Raw genomic sequence first — 7,439 nt, 5'->3', positions numbered from 1 at the left:
GTGAGAACCATGTTGCTTCTGAACATTCAGCTTACTGATACATCAGGGGTTCGAAAAACCACGCTAGGCAAAGAACTTGCATCAAGATCAGGACTGGGGGTGGGGACGGTACGGCCCAAGTGGTAGAGCGCATGCTTAACATGCATAAGGTCCTGGGTTCAATCCCCAGTGCCTCCTCCAAGGGAAAAAAAAAAAAAAGATCAGCGCTGAAATACGTTAAGGTAGGTGATTTAGCCCACGAAGTCTGATCACTAGATACCATGGAGTCTGGCAAGATGGTTTCTCCCAAGAGCATGCCAAAAGATGCACAGATGATGGCACAAATCCTGAAGGATATGGAGATTACAGAATATGAGCCAAGAGTTACAAATCATATGTTGGAGTTTGCCTTCCGATACGTGACCACAATCCTAGATGATGCAAAAATGAATTCAGGTCAGCAATCCAGTGCTGTGCTGATCAGTCTTTTACTTCTCCTCCTCCAAGAGATTTTTTTTATTAGACATTGTAAGGCAAAGAAATCAAACTCCTTTGCCATTGATAAAGCCTATTCAGGCCCTAGATTGCCATCTGATAGACATTGCTTGACTGCTCCAAATTATAGACTTAAGTCTACAAAGAAAGGCACGTACTTCTGCGGGAAGAGTTAACAGTTCCGCAGAGAAGAGTCCCTTCAGTTACTAGCAGGCCAAGTACTCCCACACTCGGCACATCAACCCCACAAACTATGTCTGTTTCAACTAAACTAGGGACTCCTGTGTCCTTCACAGGGCAAAGGTTTACAGTGCAGACACCCACTCACAATCCCCAGCTGTGAAAGCATCAATTCCTGTAACATCAACAGTTCAGAATGTTCTAATTAATCCATCATTAATTGGGTCCAAAATATTCTTGCTACCACTAACACGGCACCATCACAAAATACTGCCAATGAATCACCAAAAGCATTGAAAAGGAAACGTGACGATGATGATGATGACTTCGGTTATCTGTAATCTAGCCTTGATGCATGTAACATGTTTACTTGGTTTTGAAATCATTATACTGAGATTAAACATGCATGCTGGATGTTTCCAAGTTGTGTTTTAGAAAAGTAGAACTTATTTTAGAACATGAGTAAATACGCTTACCATGTTTTTCAATTGAGATGTTGTGTTGGATTTTCTTTAATAGGATTACTAAGGGTTTTTAATCAGCCTTTAAGAGTAAAAAAATAAAGTTGTAATTCATTAAAAAAAAAAAGAAAGAAAAAGATGATCACTAGCTTCCAGACCCCACCACCTCCCACTCTGCTTACTCCAGGATCCTCCCCCAAATTGGAAGAAGTAAGAAGAGTTTAGGATCTTTTTCCTCCTCCCAAGTAAGCAGACACCCAAATATGGGCAAAACAGGAGCGTTTTCAGCATGTGAGTATTTAGCATATGACCTCTAGACATTGAGATGAACATACAGGCCCTGCAGGCCTGGCTGCAGCCCTGCCAGGGTGCCTGGCACTTGGAGTCTTGAAATGCAAATTTCCCTTGTGGCAGCCGCCCTGGGAGGAAAGACGAGATTTAAATTGGTAATAAAGCACTGTACCAAATTGGACTTTGACCTTGTTCAGAATTCCGCTGGCCCGTGTTCCCTGACCCGCCACCCTACTTTCTGCCCAATTGTTCCCCTGAGTAGCTGCCTGCTATCTAAGCAGTAAGGCAGCCTGTCACCAGCTGCTGCCTCCCTGGCTGCCTTCCACCCGGCTGGCTCCGAAGGCCTCGGAAATCAAACATCTTGGCCTGTCCAGCGTCTTTGCTACCTCTGCTCCTGGAGCGAGACGAGAGCGGTCTGGATGGGGGCCCTGGCCCTGGCTGGCCCAGCTGGTAGGGCATGGGAAGAGGTGAGGGCAGGCCTGACAAGCTTCTTTAACACATTCTTGGTTACCAAAGCGACTCCCAGACAAGGCCTGGAATGGCCAGTGTGGGCCCACACGCCTGCTCATCCATGGAAGCAGCATGGAGCCAATATTCATTTTCTCCTGCTTCCTCCACGGCCCGAACACCGGCTGCTCACTGCAGGACACCATGGTTTTGCTCATTTCTTCCTCCTGGAAGATCTTCCATAATCTCTTCTGTGCGTCTAAATTCTGCCCTTCCTTTGAGGGCCTGGGAAACCACTCATCACCACAGAGTGCCCTCAACCCTCCCTGGCAACCCTACCCGCCTTCTTCTCTGACCTCCTCAACTCATGATTCCAACCAAACACCTGGGGCATTTAGTCACATGCTGACTTGTCTTGTGTTGTCTAATCATTTCAAGCCTTATCTCCCCAACAAGATGATGGGCTCCCAAGGACTGCGGTATTACCTAGAACTGGCACTTAGTAGGGCTACTGGGAATCAGTGAATGAAAGGACAAATGAATGAATATATGGATTGCTTTGGTCAGAGAAATGTTTTCTTTACACACCCAGAATTCAGAATTCTTCCCAGCAAGAAAGCTCTTCTTTCCACTGGCTTTCGTCACAACAAAGCTGCTGGTGGAAAGTTTGCTTCCAGTACCTCCTGGAGCCCTGGGAAAGCAGGAAACTTTCACCAGGAGGAGTCAGCTGCCAGTGCAGCTGGACTTCCACCAGCGTGCAGGACACTATGAGTGCTGGGGGCATATTTCCTGCCCTCTTTGATCTAACTGGGGTGGTAGCCTGTGCCCACATGAAGCTTGGTTTCCTGTTAATGCCCATCATCGTGCAGACATACGTAAGGGCTAAGAGCAGCCGGGCGAAGCTGTCCTAATCAGAGAGCATGTGAAGGAGGTATAAAACAGGGCTGTCAAGTGGAGGCAGGGAGGAGGCTGGGTGTCCAAGGAGGTGTCATAGAGCGCCCCCTATTCTCTCTTCCCCAGTGAGATGCCATCTGTCCATGTCTGCTCCTCCACCCAGGTCAGCAAGAGCCAAAGGATGGGGCCAGAATAGGGGACAAGATTGGGGCGTGGGGTGGAGGATGGGCGGTTGACTCAGTGGGGGGGGGGGGGTTAATCTGAGAGGCAACATCTCAGCCACATCAGAACACAAGGCAGCTCCCATGCATGCGCTATGGATCCGAAGAGGAAACAGAGAGGGAGACTCCAAAGAGTCAGCAGAACGGAAAACCAGACAGGCAAGAAAGGAGATCTGGAAAGACAAGTGAAGTGTGAGTTGTTAACCTCTTTTTACACAGAGGGCCCAGGGGTTGGGGTCGGGGGGAGTCTTTGATGAGCTGTGTCCATGGGGCTCCCTGTTACCGTCTCAGAAGAAAGGCAGGAACTGGGGGCCAAGCACGGAGCAGCCTATGTGTGCCCTATACACTCTGCAACTCCCCTGTGTGCGATCCCGTTCCTCTGTCCTTTGCTGTGGCGAGGGCAGCAAGACCCTCTAACAAAAAGACACCTTGTGCTTGTCTTCTGGGGCAGAGGAGGGGCTTGGAGATAAGAATGTGTGGGAAGGGTGGGCAGCAGCATCCAACCTACAGGCAAGCAGACCAAGAGTGGGCGGCGGCGGTGAGCCCAGGTGTTGAGGAGTCATTCTGGGGCTCCCCAGGGAGCACACATGAGGTTTTTCCCTCCTCCAGTCCTTCCACTCTGGCTTGATATCATCAGTGAGCGTGAGCAGAGTTTGCCGATTCCATTCCTCTTACTACTCATGCCTTTCCCAGGGAAAGCAGCAGATGCAAAGGAGGTGGCTGGGGTCAGGGGCTGGCACTTGAGGTCACAGCTCTCAACTAACTTGGCCCCTGTCTTTCAAGAGGACTTTTACACAGCCACTGTAAGGGCACCTGCTGACATCAAAACTGTTAGTCACTGGCCAGGTGTCCAGGTCACAGAAAGCTCCACCACCAGGCGTATTTCCTCCTTCTGCTCCCTGGCGTCCCCCAGGACCATGTGAGGAAGGGCAGGCAATAAAGGAGAAGAGTTCAAATGCCCAGGTGTGTGTGTGCAGGGGAACTTCCTCTCCCCCTCTAGCCAGACACACGTAATTTAATAAATTCTCAAAAATGGGGAGGGAGGGGTGTGAGAATCTCTTTCATTGTGGGGAGGGCAGGTCAAACACCTAGGGCCTCTGATAACACACACTGCTGAGAGCATGCAGAAGTTCATGGTGTAGAGCTGAGGCCCCAAAACAGAGGGAATAGAAAGGGGGCTAATATGGAAGCCAGTGGTCCATCCCCAATCACTCCACACTGGGTTAGGACCGTGGTTCCCCTACCTGGCTGGGCGGCAGAATCACCTGGCAAGACCCGTGAGCCTGCATATTCTTGGGCCCCTCTGCCGTCCTATCAAGTCAGAACCATGTGGGGTGGGGATATTTGGGTATGTGTGCATCCAACAAGCTGCCCTGGGATTCTCACGCTGCATTCCCCTCCCTGAGTTTCGAGTTGCTGGATTCAAGTGTGATTCCTTGCAAACTGATGATGCTTTTGTTCAAGGCCACAGGCAACCCTTTGAAGACAGGTCCTAGGTCCAGAACATGGGATGGACAAGCCAGATCTACTCCCAGAGAAGCACCACGCAGCTTGAGCATCTTACTGGTACACTCGGCCACTGCAGGTGATCGCCTGGGATTGGTCAACTTCCATTAATCCACAGAACCTCTTTTCTAACATTTTCTTGTCTATTTTCACAAAATCAATTCTTATAGATATTTGACGATGGAAACTTGAATACTATGCTTCTTCCTGCTTAAGATGTTTGCCAACCAACCTCACCTGCCAAAGGTAAGGTGGAACCCCATCTCCCATTGGCTTGTTCAAGATGAACCCAGGGTCATGGAGTTCATCTTACTTTCTTATTTTCTCTGGAGCTTCTGTTCGCCTGGACTGGTGTTCTTCCTTCCGCGGCAAAGTGATTTGGAAAGGCAGGCTTAGACCCATACCCCAGGGTAAAACCTGCCTGGGCAGATGAGACAGTTTCTTTTCTTTTGTTTTTTCCCTACCTAAGGTAAGTGTAAGGCTGCAGAAGAAGAGCATTGCTTCCACATGCCTGGTGCTGAACCTTGCAATTTACCAGTGATGTCTCACTGAGGAGCTGTTCTGGGTCTGAGTCAGAGAGAAAAGGAATTCCTGAACCAAATGAGTTACATTCTGGCCAGGGAGGTAATACAATAGAAGCACTCGCGCTCACCCACACAATTGGGCCTGAGAACTGATGGAAATTGGTAGAAAATGTTGTAAAATTGGGGATTATGGAAACAACGTCTAAGGTGGGTAGAGGGTTTTGCTAGCAGACAGCCTTTGGACTTGAACTGCAGCTCCTCCCTGGGTCTCCAGGCTGCTGACGGTCCCTGAAGACTTTGGACTTGCCAATTTTCACAATCCCATGAGCCAGTTCCTCAAAATAACCCTCTCTAGGTATGCACACATCTTACTGACGAGTACACAGTCCAAGAAACAAAAACAGCCACACAAACACACGACCACACCTGCAAGGAGACCTTTTGTCCCCACGGTGGGGCAGACTGTCACAATAACAAAATCAACACTGACCTAGACAGCAGTTTCTATGTGGCTTCTGCGGTGAACACAAAGGTGTATATGAGACAGAGTTCCTGTCCTCCAGCAGCTTTCCAACTCATCACCAAGCTAAAGAATCTCGGCGTTGAAAGGGGCCCCAATGAAGCTCACCTAGTCCAATCCCTCTGTTTTCCTGATGGGGAAGCTGAGGTTCTGAGTGGGGAAGGGACCTGCCCCAGGCAGCACAACCTGACAATGGAAAGTTGGCATGAGATCCCAAGGAAATCATTCCAGAAGAGTGTGTGAGTAATTGTGTGTGTGCGTGACACACACACTGAAGATGGTGGAAAGGTGAGCAGCTGGAGCAGGGTAATTATGGGCTGCAGACAAGGTGGAAAGGCAGGGTAGGTGACTGTGGAGAGTGTCAGACACTTGGTGTGAAGTTCAGAGTGAGTCCACCGGGCTTGGGACAGCTTCCACACACTTTTGGCCTGTGGAGCGACGTGATGAAAGAGTTCTTACAAGAATCCTGCTGTCACGGGAATGCTGGAAAAGAGAAAAGGGTTGAAGAAAACCTCCTTAAAGCCAAACCTTACGACAGATGTCTATATCTTGAGAGATTAGGGGACCCAATCCAGGTTAGAACTGGAGTAGATGAATCACCTGGTTAGACTAGGGAATGGGGATGGGTGTCGGAAGAAGAGGAATGTCAAGGGAAGAGCAGGAGACAGAGTGAACTGGAAGAGTAGAGACCATGAGGCAACCTTCCACGGAGCTATGCTGCCTGTTCAAAACCAGGAACAGAAAAGAGGTGTTGGGTGTTTTGCACAGAACCCATGAGGAGGTACAAGAACCGATCCACCAAAATCAGGGTGGTTGTGCCAAAGGGGACGAAGGCTTATGCGCACCTCAGCTTCTGGTCTCCCCACCGAAAGTGAGAAGAGTTGGGTTGTATCATCTTTGGAGCCTCCCTCCCATCACGGCCCTTCTAGGCCTCCAGGGTCTGTTTGCCTGAAGCTTAGCCACTTCAGGGAAGGGGGGAAGAGCTGCCCACCAGCGCTCAGAGAGCCCCTCGCTGGTGGTAGCGCCATGATGCTGGCACCATCTACACATGCAGCCTGTCCTCCCTCCTTCCCAGCCCTCCCCCAGTCACCACTTCTTGTTTGGGGACTTCAGCTTTTGATCAATGCTGACCCAGATCTAAACTCAAGAAAACATCAGGACAATCCTGTTTGGGTTCATCCTTAAGGCCATTCTCTGAAATGCCCTCTGATGAGGAATCTGCCAGAATCCTGCCTTGACAACTCTTCACTACTTAAATGCTGCAAACATGGATAAAACATGTCACAGAAGTTCATCCTTAAAAAAGAGGACTCATGCTCTATTTCACACCTGTGTCTATGTCTCTCTCTCCTTCTCCTCCTACCTCTCCGTCCCCACCTCCTCTCTCTCTGTCCTTCCAGAACCTACTTCCCCAGGGTGGTGGGAGAAAATGTGAGCTCAAGGGAAATTTTCATGTACTCACCAGGCATCCCACACTTTATTCACAAAGTCAAGTTCCTGACTTGAGTGATATAGTTACCAACCATGCCATTTGCTGACGCATACAAGAGGGAGGGGAGCCCGCCTCACCTGCTCATGGCAGGTGTCAGAGCTCAGGAGAGCTGTGTAGGCTGGAATCAGAGATAGGCGGTGAGTTTTTATGTTATGTAAATGGATCAAATAGCTGAGGGTGAGTGTCAAGAAGAGAGAGAGAGAAAGTTCAGAACACAAGAACAGAAGCTGGGAAGGGGAGACTGAGCAGGAGAAGTTGCAGACAGAGGAGAACCAGGATCATGTGTGGTGTCAAAGAACTTAAGGGAAGAGGGGGCTTTTTCTTTCGCCAGGAAGGAGAGGCCAAAAGAATCAAACTTGCCAAGAAAATGCACATTGGCTCTAGAGACGGGCCTTTGGTACCACAGGGCAGATGGAAAAGCCAGAGAGT

At 49.4% G+C, this 7,439-nt stretch overlaps 1 pseudogene; it reads left to right on the top strand.

Annotated features, from left to right (window-relative positions):
* On the top strand, positions 1 to 1,301 carry LOC102513477 (annotated as a pseudogene).
* Positions 1,302 to 7,439: the final 6,138 nt, after the last annotated feature.

Source organism: Camelus ferus, chromosome 30 (genome assembly GCF_009834535.1).
Source record: "Camelus ferus isolate YT-003-E chromosome 30, BCGSAC_Cfer_1.0, whole genome shotgun sequence".
NCBI classification, from domain to species: domain Eukaryota; kingdom Metazoa; phylum Chordata; class Mammalia; order Artiodactyla; family Camelidae; genus Camelus; species Camelus ferus.
This window is presented reverse-complemented; position numbering and strand designations above follow the sequence as displayed.